This window comes from Heterocephalus glaber, unplaced genomic scaffold (genome assembly GCF_053883595.1).
Source record: "Heterocephalus glaber isolate CG9 unplaced genomic scaffold, H.glaber_assembly_v1.0 deba00001164, whole genome shotgun sequence".
NCBI lineage: Eukaryota > Metazoa > Chordata > Mammalia > Rodentia > Bathyergidae > Heterocephalus > Heterocephalus glaber.
Window position 1 is genome coordinate 996,203 of NW_028258205.1, and position 17,675 is coordinate 1,013,877.

The window sequence follows — 17,675 nt, forward strand, 5'->3', positions numbered from 1 at the left end:
TTTTTTTCATTTTTATTTTTGTCAGTACATGTTTGCAGTACATAATAATTACATTCATTGTGGGAGGTTGGTACATGTACATAAAGCATCTTAATTCTTTTTATGTCCCCTTCCCATTTGCAAAAGACCTACCTCCCTGTTTCCTATTATCTATTTTTATTTTGCTGTTTCATTTATTTATATTTTTGGGATTGACATATAAGAACAACCATGTGATATTTAAGCTTGTGTGTCTTTTATTTCACTTAACATTGTGGTCTCAAGGTGCATCCATTTCCCCACAAATGACTCAAATTTACCCTTCCTTAAAACAGAGTAACTCTTGCAGTCATAGTCATAGACAAAGACTTTCTAAACAAAACCCAAATGGACAAGAAATAACATCAAGAATCAACAAATGAGACTTAGAGATTTTTGAGCAGGCAAATGACATAAAACAGCTGAGTTTTTAGTATGCTGAATCAACCCATGTGTTGAGAATTGCAAATTGAGAAGGAATGGCTGGTTCGAAGCAAGTACTGGGTAAATGTGAAAAGAGAAAATGAAGAAGGTCTTTGCACAATGGAAAGGTGTTATAGCTTATATCTAGATGCCCCCTGCCAAGGCTCATGTACTCATAGATGGGGCTTTTGGGAAGGGACTGGATCATGGGTGTGTGATAATGGATTAGTCCACTGATGGGTTATAGCTAAGTGTGATGCTGGGAGGTGAAGCCTGGTAGGAGGAGTGGGTCACTGTGGGTGTGGCCTTGAAGAAGGTATATCCCTTCTACTCCTTTGATCTGTTTGCTACCTCCTGCCTGCCATGCCATGGACTGCTTCCCCTCTGCCATGCTACCCTGCCTTGCAGCCAGCTGACTATGGACTGAAATCTCTACAAACTTTGAGTTAAATAAATCTTTTCTCCTTTAACTTGAGGGTGTCAGGTATTTTGTCCCAGCAACAAGAAAGTAATTAAGACAAAAAACATCTCCAGATAACAAAATAACTCTGAATTAGATGATCTTGCAGATTCCCAGATAGAAATGGAATATAAAGGGAATAACTGCTAGTAGCTGAGCTCGGCCTCAAGTTTCTTGGACTCCTTGTGATTTTCCAGGCATTGCATGCCATGGGTGACCCGAGAGCAGCAGTAGAGAGGTAATACCTGTGTGAAGATAGATGTGCTACCTAAAATAATTCCTCTTGTCAATGGTCCAGGCTATGGCCTCTGGGGACTGGTATAAATTTCCACAAAAGTATCAAATAGTCCTATATGCTGAACTGTTTAACTCAAACTCACCCCACCAAGTTCCTCAGGGGTGAGTTGACCTGTAAGCACAAGAAGCAATGAATGCTGTCTGAGAGATCTCCTTGAGTTCTCCCTCTGCTGCCAGTGCCTGCACATCCACAAATCCAGTGACCAGGTAGATTGTCAAGCTGGCCAATGAAAAGACAAAGTACCTGTGGGGTTTTGTCATAAACTCACAGCTGGTAACCGCTGGTGCTGCCTCTGGAAGCTGGGGATGTCCTTTGGCGGAACATGTGCCTGGCCATGATGGTGCTCATCCTGCCTCCCCGACCCCTGCCCCACACCCTCTAGGTCCACTGTGATAAGTTGCCACTAAGTCATGACTTGCTGTAGTTACATTGAATTTTGAAAATCTTTAGTTTCTCTAAACCTTCCAATTTTCCATGCAGCTGTTTTAGGTGCCTGCATCAATATGCCAGCTCATTTCTAGACAAATCTTGACAAGCCCAACACAAGTCTTTTCATCATGTGAAGTAACCTGAGCAATTCTCTCTTCTTATCCTAAGAACTTCACTCCAAGTCATTGCTCAGCCATTGCTTGGCTATTTGGCAATGGATTCATTACTTCAACAAGTGAGCGTAGCTAGCAACCCAGTGTACCTTTGGATAGTTGCTAAGAAAGAGTGAAGTACCACTTATGCTAGGTACTAGCCACTGTGTAAAATGTTCATAACAAACTCTTTTGGGCCAGGGTTATAACATGGCTGTAATGTAAAATACTTTGTAAGCAGTCAACATTATAAAATGTATGAAATTATCTTGGGGGGCTATTAATGCTGCAATCTCTCCCCTTTTTGGTTGTTGTTTATTTTTTGAGAAAGGGTCTCACAACCTGATTCAGACTGGCCTTGAACTCACAGCAATCCTCCTGCTTCAGCCTCCCAGGTTCTGGGATTACAAGCATGCATCACCACACTCATTTTGCAATCCCTCCTTAACAAAAAGAAAATTATCAAAAATCATTCTCATGGTGCTTCTATTTCTCCCAAGACCTTAAGGCAAGCAAAGGCAAATGGTAATATATGTCTGCATTCTCTCAAGAGACTGTTAGAAATCCGAGACCAGAGGCTAAATATTATCTATCTTCTGTCCACAGCCAGCACAATGAGCACAGTACACAACTCAAAAAAGGTGCTTAAGTGGCACAGTTTGTAATAGCTAAAGCTTGGAAATAGCCCAAGTGCCCATCAACTGGAAACTGGATAAAGAAGAGGTGGTTTTTTTATAAAATGGAGTACTACTCAGCCATAAAGAACGAGAAACTAGAGACATTTATAGCTAAATGGATGCATATTGAGGCCATCCTCTTAAGTGAAATAAGTAGAACACACATGTGTAAATACCGAATAGTTTCTCTAGTGTGAGAAACTGAGAGTGTAATTAAGGATTAAAATGATTAAAACGAATAATTGATAATTTCAAATAGAAATAAAAGGTCCAAAGGTGTAGGGGTGGTGGGAGGGGAAGGGGAAAGGAAAGAAGGGAAAGGAAAAAGGATGAGAAAAGAAAAAAAAAATGGAAACGAAGTCTATGTAAATAGAGAAGGGTGGAGGGGTGCAGGGCGCACAGGTAATGGGGAAAAAATAAGAACCAAGATACATCATGTACAGGTACAAGCACCCAATGATAAATATAAACGTATTGTATACCTAAAATGTACCAATAAAAGAACTTAAGGAAAACAAAACCAGGTGCTTAGCAAAGGGTATTAATGAAAACCATTTTACAATGGGGCTCACACAATAATTGACACTGCTGATGAATGTCATAACTGCTAAAGATGATAAAGATGATGAAAATGCCATACTTAGAAATTATTATTATCATTATTATTATTATTATTATTATTATTATTATTGCCTAGGTCCCTATAGTATCTGCTTCTGTGACTTCTCCAACCTCACTGTGCTCCAAATGGCAGCTCCTTGTTCTACTTCAAGTAACTCCTTCCTTGGGGCTTTTCCTTTGCTGTTCCCCAGCCCTCCTCCTAGGTACCCTCACTTCATTCAGGCCTCTCTACAAACGGCACTCTTTGGAGAAAACTTTTCTGATGGCAATTTCTCAAACAGAATGCCTTAGAACTCTCCAGCACTTTACCCTGCCCTATGTTTTTCATCATACTTACCAACAACCACCAGTATAAATAGAATAGTTTGTTTACCTTCCCCATTAATCTCAAGTTTCATTAAGGCAAAGATATGGCCCTACTCATCTTGTCAACTCCAATACCAGAATAATGCCTGGCATGCAGCAAATACTCCACACTTTACTGAAAGAACAAACAAATCAATAAAGGATATAGGTGTGTTACCTAAGTGTCAAGTCAAGGTCCCTATGGCTCAAAGAGTTTTCATGCTTTTCACATCATATTGAAAATAAAAATAGTGAGGCCAAGTATATTGCTAATAACAAATAGGCTATGCTGCCTTCCAATTTCCAGATCCTTCGAAGATAATTAAGTTTGAAAATAAAATTGAATTTCACATTTTTTATCCAAAATAAATGTTGACTATTAAAAATATCAGGAATTCAAAATTCAAATGAACAGCAAAAGATAAAATAGCCAATGGCAAAAAGAGCTTCAGCTATAAAATCAAGTAATTCAGATACTCCTGACATGCCTTTTACAACAGAACAAAGAAGAAAATTTTTAATCAAGTGCAATGATTTTATTTCTCTCATGACCTATCATGCCCAGAGAATCTGCCAGCATGAATTGCAGTTGTGATCAGATGGGTCCTGATCATGACCTGTCATGCCAGAAAATATGAAAAATCAAGAGAAGTAACAGAAATTAAATGCTTTGCTAAGTAGACAGGGAAATGTGTATGGAGTGGTAGCATTTCCAAAATGTGGAATGTGACTTTCTGCTTAAATATGTATATGCTACCCAGGAGTGCCTAGACTTCCTTAACATTTTCTTAATCAAGAGAATGCAACATTCTTGAAATAACTTCAGGATACCGTAAATTTTCACAAAGAATACCTTACATTAAGATATTTCTTTATAACAGTGAGGAGAGACTTGACCAAGTCCTTTTGTTGACTGTGACCGGGCCTTAATAAAATCACTTATTTTCCAAGACATATAAAATTTGGCCAATCCAATAATTAAATGTCAAGTATAACAGCTGAGACCCCGGAACTTGAGCCTCCATATTGTTCCAGGGAATGCACCAACCACGAAGTTCCTCCCCTTCCTTGAAGCCCAATATACTCCTTTGCACTTCTGTGCAGCTCACTGCAGCCAGCTACCATCGTAACCCAACTTGATGACAGAACAGATCTGACTGTAAACACAAGTAAGAGAGAGCAACCTTCCTGTTATTGAATATTCATAATTGTGTAGAACTGGATAGCATAGATACTCTTCAGACAAAGAATTGCTATATTCAGGGCCTACAACTGGAAGCTTTTAAAGGTACTTTTTGTATGTCAGTTTGGGTCCCCAGACCAAAGAAGACCATAGGAAGGAGTCAGAAGAACAACAGAGAGTAATTCCTATGAAAGCTGAAAAGGAAATGAAGTAAGATGAGAAGAGAGCCTTCAGCCTGCCTTGCAAATAGAATTCCCATGAAAAGAAAGTGGGAAGAAAGCAAAATTAGAGGAGAGAGTTTTTGATCAAAGTGTGGATCTGAGAAAGTGTTGACAAATCCAGTGAGGAACTCTGGGGCAAAGACTGCTCAGTAGAGGTATGGCCCCACTGGACAGAAATGCCAAGTGCTGGTAACCACACTGTGCTCAATCATTGGCTAGAGACAACCCAAGAAGGCTGTAGCCTCCCTTCAAACACAAGCATATCCTAAGGGTGCCACAGCTGGAAGATGTTAACTCACTTTAGTCCCTGTAGATGAACAGCAAATTCTTGAAAGAAGATCCTTCTAAGATGTGCACCTCCATGGCTACCCCATCTGGGGATCAGATTTCACCTCGAAGTTACTGCCATTCAGCTATGAATGAAATAGATCCCTCAAATTAGAAAGCAGAGTGGCATAAGCGAGTCCTAGGTAGGTGGTAATGTCAGAACATAGACATTTTGTACATGTTCAAAAAGAGAACATACTTACCAGTTCCTGAAAGGTGGAAAACATGATGACTATTCACATTAAGACAAATTAAGGGGTGAGGGACAGGCCAAGAAACTCTGAAGATACGCCCACCTTATGAGGCTTGGTATTAGTTAACATAGTTCAGAAAATTGGAGAACCTTGTGCTCTAGGTATTTTTAATTGACACTTTCATTGAGATAATTGTAGATTTCCTTGCAGTCTAAAAAAATAATACAGAGTTCCTAAGTACACTCTATCCAGTTTCCCCAAATGGTAACATTTTGCAAAACCAGAGCACAGTATCACAACTAGGATAGTGAAATTGATGCAATCCACCCTTCTAATTTAGATCACCCCAGTTTTACCTGTTCTTCTTTGTGGGAGGTGATAGTCAAGATGTTGAACTTGAACTTTTCCATCATCACAACGACCTTCATGTTGTCCTTTTATAACCTCACTCATTTCCCTCCCACATTTCTGCCCCACTTCCTAACCCCTGGTAACCATGAATCTGGTCTCCATCTCTGAGTTTCTCCTTTCATTGAATCATCCATTATGCAACCATTTTCAATTGGCTTTTTCACTCAGCAAAAAGCCCTTGAGATCCAGCCAAGTTGTTGCACCTATCGACAGTGTATTCCTTTTTATTATGGCATGAATATGCTACAGATTGCTTAATCATTTACCGACTGAAGGATATATGGGGTTTATTCTCCAATTTGGGGCTATAAATGTTCTTGTACATGTTTTTTCTTATAACATAAGCTTTCATTGATCTGGGATAAATGCCCAGAGTTGCATTTGCTGAGTCATGTTGTAGTTGCACAGTTATTTTTGTAAGAAACTGCCAAAATGTTTTCTAGAGTAGATGTGCCATTTTACATCCCACTTAACAATGTAGGAATCATCCATTTCTCTGCACCTTCACCAGTATTTGATGTTGTCATTATTTTTTTTTATTTCAGCCATACCATTAGATATGTAGTGATATTTCACTGTGGGTTTAATTTGCATTTTCTTAATGGCTGATAAGGTTAAACATCTTTCATGGCTTGTCTTTGTAGTTACACAAGACAGTTTTGAAAATAACAGGATTCAAAAAGCAGAGATGCCAAGGGAAGGGGAAAGTATGATCCTATGAGTTCAACGGGGAGTTTTAAGGGGGAAATAGTCCATTCCATGATCTTTTCCAAACATGGTTTTAGCTTCATCTCATGTTCCAATTTCAGTACAATCCACATTCCAGGAAACAATTACCCAATGCTCCCTATATTGCTCCACACATTTTGGCATCTGTTTCCTCAAATTATTCTCTCGGCTTATTTGTCCTGCTCCAAATATCTCGAATCCAAGAATCACCAAGTTTCATCTCAGGTGCCACCTCCATGAAAATTCCCTTGATCCCAGCAGTGAGAATTTCCCTTTCCTTCCTCTGACCTTTTCTAACAACTTTCTAGGAAAATTTCCATATGTGATTTGTATCCAGTTGTAGGTCACATGTCTTAAATATGCAACTTATTTGTGAAGTCCAGAGCTAGTGTCAACTAAGCCTGGTCTTCTATCTCCTAGCTCAGCAGTACTGCCTATATGAAGCTCTTCTCATCAAAGTGCATTTGTTCAAAGCCAAATACAAAGGGTCCTCCTGATGGGAAACAGTCTTCTACCTCATTATCCAAACAAGTACCTCAGGGTTAAACATCATTTATTCACCCTAAAAAGAAAGAAATACTGCCATGAGTGACAGCATGGACAGAACTGGAGGACATTGTGCTAAGTGAAATATGCCAGGCACAGAAAGATAAGCATTGCATGATCTCCCTTATAAATGGAATCCAAGACAATCGCACTCTCGGAAGGAAAGAGTAGAACAATGGCCATCTGTGGCTGGAGGGATGTAATGCAAGGAAATGACAGTCAAGAGTAAAGAGCCTCAGACAGGAGAAGTGTTTGAAATCGAAGAGGCTGAGTTGAGGACAGCCCCTGGCAAACAGTCAGAAATGAAGGGAGGGCCTTGGTCCTACAGCCCAAGGTGCTAAACTCTGCCAACACCTGAATGAGTTTAGAATCAAATTCTCCCCTAGAGCCTGCAGAAAGGAACACATCCCCACCTACAACTTGACTGTAGCATAGCGACAGCCATAGTAGACTTCTAACATCTAAATCTGTATGATAGTAGATCGGTATTGTTTTCAGCCACTGAATGTGTGCTGCTTTATTACAGTAGCAGTAGAAAACCAGCAGGTTATGAAAAACAAGATGGTTTAGATCAGATTGCTGGTCTGAATCCCAGAGTGTCTGAGTCAGCAAGTCTGGGGTGGAGCTTCAGGGTCCGCATTTCTCCCAAATTCCAAGTGCGCACTGATGCTGCTGGCCCAGGGACTTCATGTTGAGAATCATGGGTTAAGAGAATGGGGTCTGGACCAAGAACTTCTGCAATCAAACTTTGGTTCTATCACCTACTCATGATGCACCTCCAGCAAATTACAGCAGTACCTAAGGTCATGAACTTAATTCGCTCCGTGATTCTGGGGAAGATGTGCAAGTTCGTGTTGGTGTCGGGAAGATGGCCACACTGTTCGCAAACAGAAGCATTCTAGTATTAGTGCCTGCCTCAAACACTTATTGCGAGGATGAGTTAATACAGATAAAATATTTATAAAAGTGCCTGGTACATAGTTTGAATGAGGCAACATTAGCCCTCATTACTTTACTATTTGACCTATAAGCTTTTACAAAAAATCAAACAAAATTCCTCCTTAAAAGTTATTCAGATCCTCTTCCAACTGCCTTCCTTTTTTCTCACTTTCTCCGACTTATCCATCTTTTGATGAAACCATCCTTAATAAGGCTCTTCTTCCAGCCCTCCTATTAACCTTTGCGCCAAAACCTCCCAGCTAGACCTCTTTCCTGGTGAACCTGGTCCTCGCTGGGGGGAGAAGAGCCTCCGCTGCAGACCAAAGATTGCCCTTTCTCCTTTCTGTACCTTCTCCTTCACTCCTCTTCCCCAAGCTGAAGGGAAAACGCTGCAGGGAAAGGAGACTGTTATGGCAGCAGATCTCTCTTGCTCAGCCATCTCTTTCAATAGCTTCGTAATTGGGCTAGCCCAGCCCACTCTGGAGGAACTCCAGCATTATTGTTCTCTTGAGGGTTTGATGAGGAGATACCGAAATAACAAATGATATTTACTTCGACATTTGCTAAAGTAAATGAAATAGTTTGTGCATCCTGTCGTGTCTTTTTGATAAGCTGCCTCTATTCGTGTTTGAAAATGTGTGTCTTCTAAATAAATTCAATCAGCCGATGAGGATCTCTCAACCCCTCAAACTGCCCATCTCTGTGGACAGTAGCAAGGCCAGCTGACTACTGGCTCCCATCCTCCCTCCTGGCTGCACAATGGGCTTTCGGGCCCTGTCCCCTGCAAGCCCCTCGCCTGCACTCTCCCCTGCCCAGCCACCAGCAGGCAGGTTCCCAGCCTAATTGTACCCTTACCCACTTCGGTTTGGAACCTGCAGAAATCTACACTGGGTGCTGTAAACTTTACTGGGTAATGAGTAATTCACACAGAGGGCTGTAGCTTCTCTACCAGCTCTCCAGCCTCTCTGCTGGAAAAGGCAGGAAGCAAAGGACAGCGCTGGTCCCTTGATCCAAGACGGGGCAGGACAAGGGGTCTCCCTTCTGGATCAGGCTCTGCTCAGGAGCCCTCCCCAGCTACCAGGCTCCCAGCAGCATCTGAGAGGCCCAGTCTTGCCTACCGACCCAGGTCTTTTAAGCCTGTGAACTGCTCACATCCTACACAGAACTGAAAGGAGGCCAGCCAACTCACTAGTTGGAAGGGGGGGAATTTAATTGTAAGCACTTTAAGTATCTTTTAAATCCCAGGAAATCCATCTTTGCAATTGCTTGTGTTAGCTTTTCAACCCAGAAGACCTCAGATGTGTGCTAAAGCATCTTGTGAAAGTGCTAATGGGGGATGCATCACCTCAGAGTCAGACACTGCCAAATAAGGCACCCTTCCACAAGAAAGGCTGCGACCTCCTGGCTGTGTGAAAGCCTCTGGGGTAGGAGGCTCTGCAGGCGAAGCAGCAGCATGCCCCTGCAGCCCTGCCTCCCTCCCGGCCTGCCTGTGCCTGCAGGGGAGCTAATGGGAATCTCTATAGATAACAAAAATATGCACCATATCCATGGTAATATTACATGTAACCATAATGTGGTGGGTTTTGTTAACAATTGGCCATAAGTGCCTTAACCTATGGGGTCTCAAATTGGACAAGATGGTCCAATAAGCTACGGAGGGCTTCCTAATCTCCATGCCCAGGTGATACCCATGTCAATCACATCAGAATCTCTGAGGGTAGGAGCCAGTGGGCAGTGTTTGTCAAAGACGATTCCAAAGTACAGCAAGGCTTGGCACTTATTACCTGGACCCAGAGGAGAGACACTGGCAACTCTGGACGGGCAAACAGGAGTGAACCTTTGGAGCAGAGCCCACTCTCTACATAAAGTGCTCTCTCCTCCATCACTCTGCTGTGCCCAGGCTGTCCAGGATTGAGGGCCGGAAGGTGCCAGCACCCTCCTCCATCTGCATGGTGTCTTTAAGGCGGGGGTTGTAAGAAACTGCTTTTCAAACCCACCAACCAGAAGCCAGGACCTCTGCCAGCCACTCTTGACCCATGCCAGGCCCCAGTCGATCTGAGCCATCCTCTGTCCCTTATCTACCCTCCCACCTGTCAATCTGTGACCACCCTGTTCCTGCCAGTGTATGCACTCCTCGGGTACTGGCTCCAAATGGTCACCTTCTAAATGTCAGTAGAGACACAGCCCAAATGACATGCATGAAATCTGTCCTGATCCTCTCTGCTTCTAATAAAATTTAGGTTCCGCTTCCCAAATGCTTTAACGTAGCTCATTAGGATATTGATTGGGACTGTACTGCATCTATGATTTCCAGAGAACTGGCATCTTGACTTAATAACAGTGTTGCTACATGCCCTGACATGTGCCAAGTAACTTTCTAAGTATTGGGGATACACAGCCCCCCAAAATAGACATTTATCAAAAAAAAAGGTTGAAGGAACAGACTCTTTCCCTCAAAGAGCTTATTTTAGCAGAGGTAGGCAAGTAATGCATAAGCAAATGGCATCTTATGTTACAGGGTAGTAAGAGCTACAGAAAAGCCAATGAGGGAGTGAGGAGGATATGGAGAATTAGGAGAGCAAGGAGCTGAGTCCTAACTGTGTGAAGCAAGAGACTGTCGGTGGATACTGGCACTTTACAGAGAAAGGAAACTGAGGCAAGAAGGTCACACCAGTGAGGAGTGACAGGTCCGGGATTGGGACTCCAGAGCCGCAGTCAGCACTCTTAGTTCTGTGCACACATCCCCATATATCCGTGCCTTTCCAGCCAGCAGAAAAGAATAGGGTTTCCTCCTCTGATCTGGCACGTTTCTTGTTAGGTTTCTTCGCAGGTATTTATAGCATCTCTTGCTATTGTGATGTGAAATATTTTAACCACATGATTTTCCAGTTAGCTTTTCTTCTTCTTTTTTTTTTTCAGCTTTTCGTACTGTATGAAAAGCTATTGATTCTTACGTGATAATCAGCCAACTCTGAGTGTTTATAAATTCTGACTGTTTCCAGCTTGACTTTCTCGGATTTTATAATTAGAAATATATAATGACTGTTTGTCTCTCCCTTTCCTTTATGTTTCTTTTTCTATTTCATTCTCTTTTCTTCAGTTCTAAGTATGAATTTTTTTTCCCCCTTTAGCTTTTTGAGACAGGGTCTCCCTCTGGAGTCCAGGCTGGCCTCCAACTTGTGATTCCAAGTGCTGGCCATCACATGCAACTTTCTCTTTGAACCCACTGGTTATTTAGAATGCGTCACTTAATTTCCAAACATAGTGAAATATTCTGATCATCTTTTTGTTATTGATTTCTAGCTTAATTCTACGATGTTCAATCTACTCTGCATGATTTCACCAAAATCTGAAATTTATTGAGCCTTGATTCATGGCCTAATATATGGTTGATTTTGATAAATATTCCATGTGCAGTTGAAAAAAAAGTATATTCTACTACTGTTGAATACAGAGTTCCATAATGTCAATTAAGTCAAGTGCGTTAAGTATGTCTTTATATTTTGTATACTTATTAATATTTTAATTTGCTTATTCCTGTAGAGAACTGTTTAGAGATTATAACATTCATTGTTGAATTTTCAGAATGTAATATAAATTAGTACAGGGCTATACAGAGAACTTAAAACGGCTTTAAATCCATTTACCGCTTCATACTACTCATGGTATTTGTTGTCAGATATCATATATATGACACAGATGTATATGTATATATATATATATATATATCCCATGAAACATTGATATTTTTGTTTAAACACAATGTTCATTTCGATTATTCCATATAGTAATAGCTACCTTTCCTTTGCGTTTGCTCTCTCCCCCCCCCACTCTCCTCCCCACTCCCCTCCTCCTTTCCCCCTTCCCCTTCCCCCCGCTCTTTTGCATCTACTTGGGAAAATTTTCATGCTGCCCAAAGAATATCTTTTAGGTATTTTCTTCAGTGAAGGCTTCCTAGTAATGGACTCTTCCAATTTTTTTTATTTGAAAATGCCTGTGTTTGCCTTAATTTCTGAAGGATAACTTAATGAATAAAGAATTCCAGGTTGATAGTTATTTTATTTCCTTTTAAACATGTCATTGTGTTTGCTCCTGGCTTCTGTTATTTCTTTGATACGCCAATATCCATGTCATGGCTTCTCCTTTGAAAAGGTGAGGTCTTTCTTTCTTCTGATTGCTTTTGAAATTTCACTTTGTTTTTGGTTTTCAGAAGATTAGCTATGATGTGTCTAGGAGATATCCTCCTGTTTGCGGACTTCCTGAATCTTTGACTCACTGTCTTCCATCCAGTTTAGAAAAATCCTCATCCATTATAGCCTTAAACATACTTCTCTTAGCCAGGTGTGGTGGTGCATGCCTGTAGTCCCAGCACTTGGGAGGCTGAGGCAGGAAGATCACCATGAGTTCAAGTTCCAGCCCCAGCCTGGGCTGCCTAGTGAGTTCAAGGCCAGCCTGAACTACACAGCGAGACCCTGTCTCAAAAAACAAAACAACAAAACACCTACTTGTCTTTTCTCTCCCCCAAATTCCACTCTCACGTGTGCTAGACTCTGCCATATTCTGCTCCTTCACTGCTGTATTTTCCATTCTTCCGTCTCCATGTGCTTCAATCTGAGAAAGTTTTCTTCGGAATTAGTTTTCTGTTTGCTAATTTTCTGTTCAGTTGTTTTAATCTGTTCCTAAATCTGTCCATTAAGCTCTTAATTTACCAATTTCCACCCAAGCTCAGCTGACTGCTTAGCCTCTCACCCCACTACTTTTCCGAATCAGTATCTCTTAGAAAGGGAAAGCAGTCCCACATTACAGATGCCCCACCCTGGCCTCCCATCCTCCCTGGGGCCCAGCAAACTGTCCAAACGTTGCTAGTTCCCTAACCACTTCCAAAAATGTTTTCAAATATTTTGGTCCCACTTTTCTGTTTTCAGCAGGAGAGTTAGGATGAAGCAGCCTATTCTACCATTGCTGAAGGTGGAATTTCTCCATTATTTTGAGAGACAGCCTGGTGCTTAAAGGGCTTTGAACTATGTCTGGTACAATAAAATGTACTCAACAAGTTGTTAGTATTGTGGAACACGAAATGTACCCGCAGTTCCCTCTCTGTGTGTTATCTTTGATTGTTTTTAGAATCATTATTCTGCCAGCTTTGAAAATGAGTGGGATGACATTATCCCTTCAACCTCCAAAACTGTATGTACAACACAAAGATGACCTGTTACTTGAAGAAAAGATCAAATTGCTTGAGCCTATTATATGTCTTATGTTTTTGATCAGGGATATTATTCTTTTGGTTTGTATTTTCAATTTCTTTTTTGTTATTTCTGTCTAGTAAATATTCTGAAACTATAGCAAGAATTCAGAATTCTTTTTATCCTGGTTCTCTATCTTGAAAAAATTGCAAAATGACTAGCAAAGTTACATATAATTACAATGAAAATTCTTTTGGGTCTGTGGTTATGCCCTAGTTATCATTGTTATAATTTGGATTTTTCAGCTTTTTAAATTATGTCTGACCAATTTTATTCATTTTTCACACACAAAAAAAACAGCTTTCAGTTTTATGGCTGGAGTCTACTGTGTCTGCTGTTGTGAGAAGAGCGTGTGTCACTCTGGGGCAGACACAGCTTAAAATTCTCCCCCTCTGCCTTGGGGACGCTGAGGCCCCACATACCATACAGAACACAACAGACAAGAGAAACTCAACCCACGTCAGCCTCTGGAAGAAAGAAGCTGGCTTTGGAAGTGGAATAGGTGCTGATTTTGCCCAGCTCTTGAGATTTCAAGGTGTATTTACAGTGGCATCACAGTCTAGTCAATTCCTATTACTCAAGTTGTTAAAAATATTTGGTGCCTTAAAACATGGTCACTTTCTAAATGCTGCCGTAGACATTTAAAATGGAATTGTGTTTTTTGCCTTTACTTTTGTAATCATTTTTTACCTGTTTGGAATTTATTTAATTTTCAAAATATCTTTTCAGCATATGGAGGAATTTGAAGTGAGAAAAGACAAGTACTGAGCCCCTATTTTGATGCCACTTCTATCTCTTTTCTAGTTATAAGCTGAAGGGATTTGCATTTTACATCTGGAAAGGGATATATTTTTTTAAGAAGTCACTTAATAAAACATCCTGTAGGTTTGTAGTTTTAACACAAAAGAAGCATAAGCCTTGTACTATAATCTTGTTATTGATAAAGCAGCAGTTTGGGGGTTACAAACAGGAAATTCCTGTCTCTATTTCCCAATCACTGCCTTCCATTATGTACTTGTCTCCCAGTGAGGTCTCAAGTATACCTCCCAGGATCTGGGTCACTTGAATGTGGGAGACCCCACTGCAGGCTAATTCAATCAACTGCAGATTTTAATGTCAGAGCTTTCTCTCTTCAGCACGTGCTAGCAAGGCTGCACACCTTGCAGTGAGAAAGAAGGTTGCTCTCTGACACCTGCTCTCACCCTCCTCTGGGTCTCTCTACTCAAGTGTGCACGGGTTTCTTAATCCTGCAAAGTGTGTGCAAAAATCTCCTTGGTGGCCCTACTTAGACCACAGGGCTATTCAGAAACTATCGTTGACAGTCAGTCCTTTAAGCCATGAAGAATAAGGCAGGAAAGATCTTATTTACCATACTTTAATTACACAAATCCTCCCAAAAATGATTAAAGGGATGAATAAGTAATATGAAAGAATTAAAAGTGGGGTTTGTGACAGAGTAAGGGGAATGTGAGGCTCCTTAAAGTTGTCAACGAGGACTACTCTGAGGATGACTATTTGAGCAGACCTCTGAAGCATCATAAGGAGTGAGGCGTTCAGAGGGCCCAGGGAAGAGGGCTAGGCAGGGAAGAAAAATTGCAATGTAATCCTGAGAAAGGAAGGAACTTCATGTTGCCAAACACAAAAGATACCAACCAGCCTCCGGAGCCATGAAGTTAGGCAGGAGCTAGGTCATATAGAGCCTTGATAGGTCAAGAAGAGAAATTTGAATTTTATTTCAAATGGTAAAGGAAGACTTTAAAGGATTTCAAAATGCAGGATGAAATGGACTACTTTACCTTCCTTTAAGGATAATTCTTTTTTTGCGGGGGGGAGGGTTCTTGAGACAGGATCTTGCTATGTAGTTCAGGCTGGCCTTGAACTCACTATGTAGCCCAGGCCAGCCTGGAGCTCACAGCAATCCTCCTGCCTCAGCCTCCTGAGTACTGGGATTACAGGCGTGCACCACCACGCCCAGCTTCTTTAAGGATAATTCTGATTTCCCATGGAGAACAGAATTTAAGGGAGTTAAGGGAGAAGGCAGGGAGTTCAGATCATAATCCAAGCAACACAGAATGATGGTTCGGGACCACAGTGATGGCACTGGATATGGAGAAAAGTAGGTAAGCTGAAGACGTGTTCGAGAGAGGAGCTGCTAAGACATGCTGACACATCGGCTGTGGAGGCTAAGGAGTGGCAGGAATGCAGCACTCAAGTACAATTCCTAAGCTTGGGGGTTAAACAACTGGGTTGCTAGAGACACCATTTGCTGAAATATAAAAGACTGGGGAAGACTGAGGTGGTAGTCATTAATACAGCTTCATAAAATGCTTCAGTGGAAAATCAAGGTTGGAATAGAATCATCTACTCTGTCCTTGTGCACAGAGCTGATACTCAAGTCCAAAGTGCCAGGTGAAAGGGTGCAAGTAAGAAGAGGACGTCAGAGCCTGAGGTCTGAACTGTGGAGCACTCCAGCAAGGCTACAGCACACTGCACCCTAATTTTGCCAAATGTCTCACAAAGAAGCTCTCTGTGAAGAAGGAAACTTGGGAGAATCAATCGTAAGCTATGATACATTCACATAACCAAAAAGAACTTTCTTAATTATATCTGGCTACCATGGCAGAGTGCTACAACTTTCACCCCACCAGCTGGAATGATAAACACGAGGCCAGAACCCTTTCCCATGCTGCAGATAGGTAAGAGGAAGAGTTAAATATTTTCTCATCCAAGCTCAAAACAAGTAAAATTTGTAACAAAGATTACTAAGATGTCTAATTGTACCCAGGTGTTTATAGTTCCCTATGTTTTACTCTGAATTATATTCTATTTATATTTAATATTTATGCTAATACTAGTTACTATATATGCACAGTTGATTTAGTAAAATGTTTGCTCTCTGTGGAAAAAAATGTAAATTAGTGGAAAATCACGGTAATTCCCCTTAATTCTGTTTATCATACCGAGCTGCTCATGACAGGATACCATAAGGAAAACACACCTTGTGCTTGTAGATAGCTTATCCAAGTTGCAGAGCAAACAGAAATGAAGTGAACCATTTCTGGAGTCTTGGTCTTGCATAGGAAAGGGCACACAGAGGCTGCAAATAGCACAGCTGCTAAAGAATGGCCAACAAGGAGAGGCACAGCCAGACTGGTAATAAGCACTCCCTGCGGCTCAGCCACTCTTCAGGTCATGTGCTGTTTCCATAATTACTGTCTGTGCAGAGTAAAACAAAAATAACCACTGATCGAACAGCCTAAGGTTTTACTATTAGACAATGGGTAGCATGCTGCTTTGATGTTGCTGATTGAGAACAGACATCTGCATGTTTTGAAAATCCATCGAGTCTATAGAGCTGATATTCTTTTACACAACTTTATATTGGGAAGCACAGTTAGCATTTTACCTCTGCCCCACGAACCTCACCACTTACATTCTGCACCCCCCACATCCATGCACACACGTGCATACACACTAATCACATATCCCTCTTCTCCACCTAGGGTTACACTTGGAAAATGTAAATAGTTTTCCAGCACCAGCTCATGCATCTATTTTCTGCTTTGGATTTCATCCAAATCAGGAGGGAAAGAAGAGGTGAGGAAAGCAGAAGGAGAATGGAGGAATCAGAAGGTAAGGAAATGGAAAACAATGGAAATAGCACAGACAGGGCATGTGTAAAAGCCTCCATAAGGGGTGGCGATGTGACCTGACAGATGCCTAGGTGGGGAAGGACTTCGAGTCGTGAAAGTGCCTTCCTTACCTTTGTCACTGCCTGCATGTGAGACTCTGGGCAAAGCTCCGTCTTCTTTGATGCTTAGTTTGCCCATCTATAAAATGTAGGTAGGTTTATCAGGGTGTAATTTTTACCTCATGGCAGTGTTGTAAGAGCAAATCCAAAGATACATGATGTATCTAAGGCCCGAGTATTGAGAGATTTGAATAGGAGCCATGAAAATCGGAACAGAAACTGTAGATCACTTCTGCTTTTCCTTGCTAGTCGCCTAATCTCACACTTCTCACAACCCAATGCTGTCATTTAGATTGTACCTGTGCTGTGGTAGCACCGGCTGAATGTCTTTATATTCTGTGCAATCTCTACTTCAATTTGATCTTTATAGGCAAACATACCCTGGGAGCTTCTTCAGGAGGCAAAAATGAGAGGGATCTGGTTACTACATTACTCTGTGTTATGTTGCATAAGGACATTTATTGGCAATAACCCTTTAACTGCATACTATATAGGCCTGGGTGCACACAGAAGATTAAATACATGCATGCTCAGACATGACCACACAGGTATGTACATACATACACACACACACACAAACAGGTCCTCATCTTCCCTTTCACACCTAGCAAGTCACACGATAAAGGGATGACATGGTCCTTGAGAAAGAAAATCCTGCAATCTAGGTCACATCCTCAACTTGCTCACCCAGGGCTTATTTTACCC

At 41.3% G+C, this 17,675-nt stretch overlaps 1 pseudogene; it reads right to left on the reverse strand.

Moving 5' to 3' along the window:
- Positions 1 to 15,057: 15,057 nt before the first annotated feature.
- Positions 15,058 to 15,195, reverse strand: LOC147828258 (signal recognition particle RNA; annotated as a pseudogene).
- Positions 15,196 to 17,675: the final 2,480 nt, after the last annotated feature.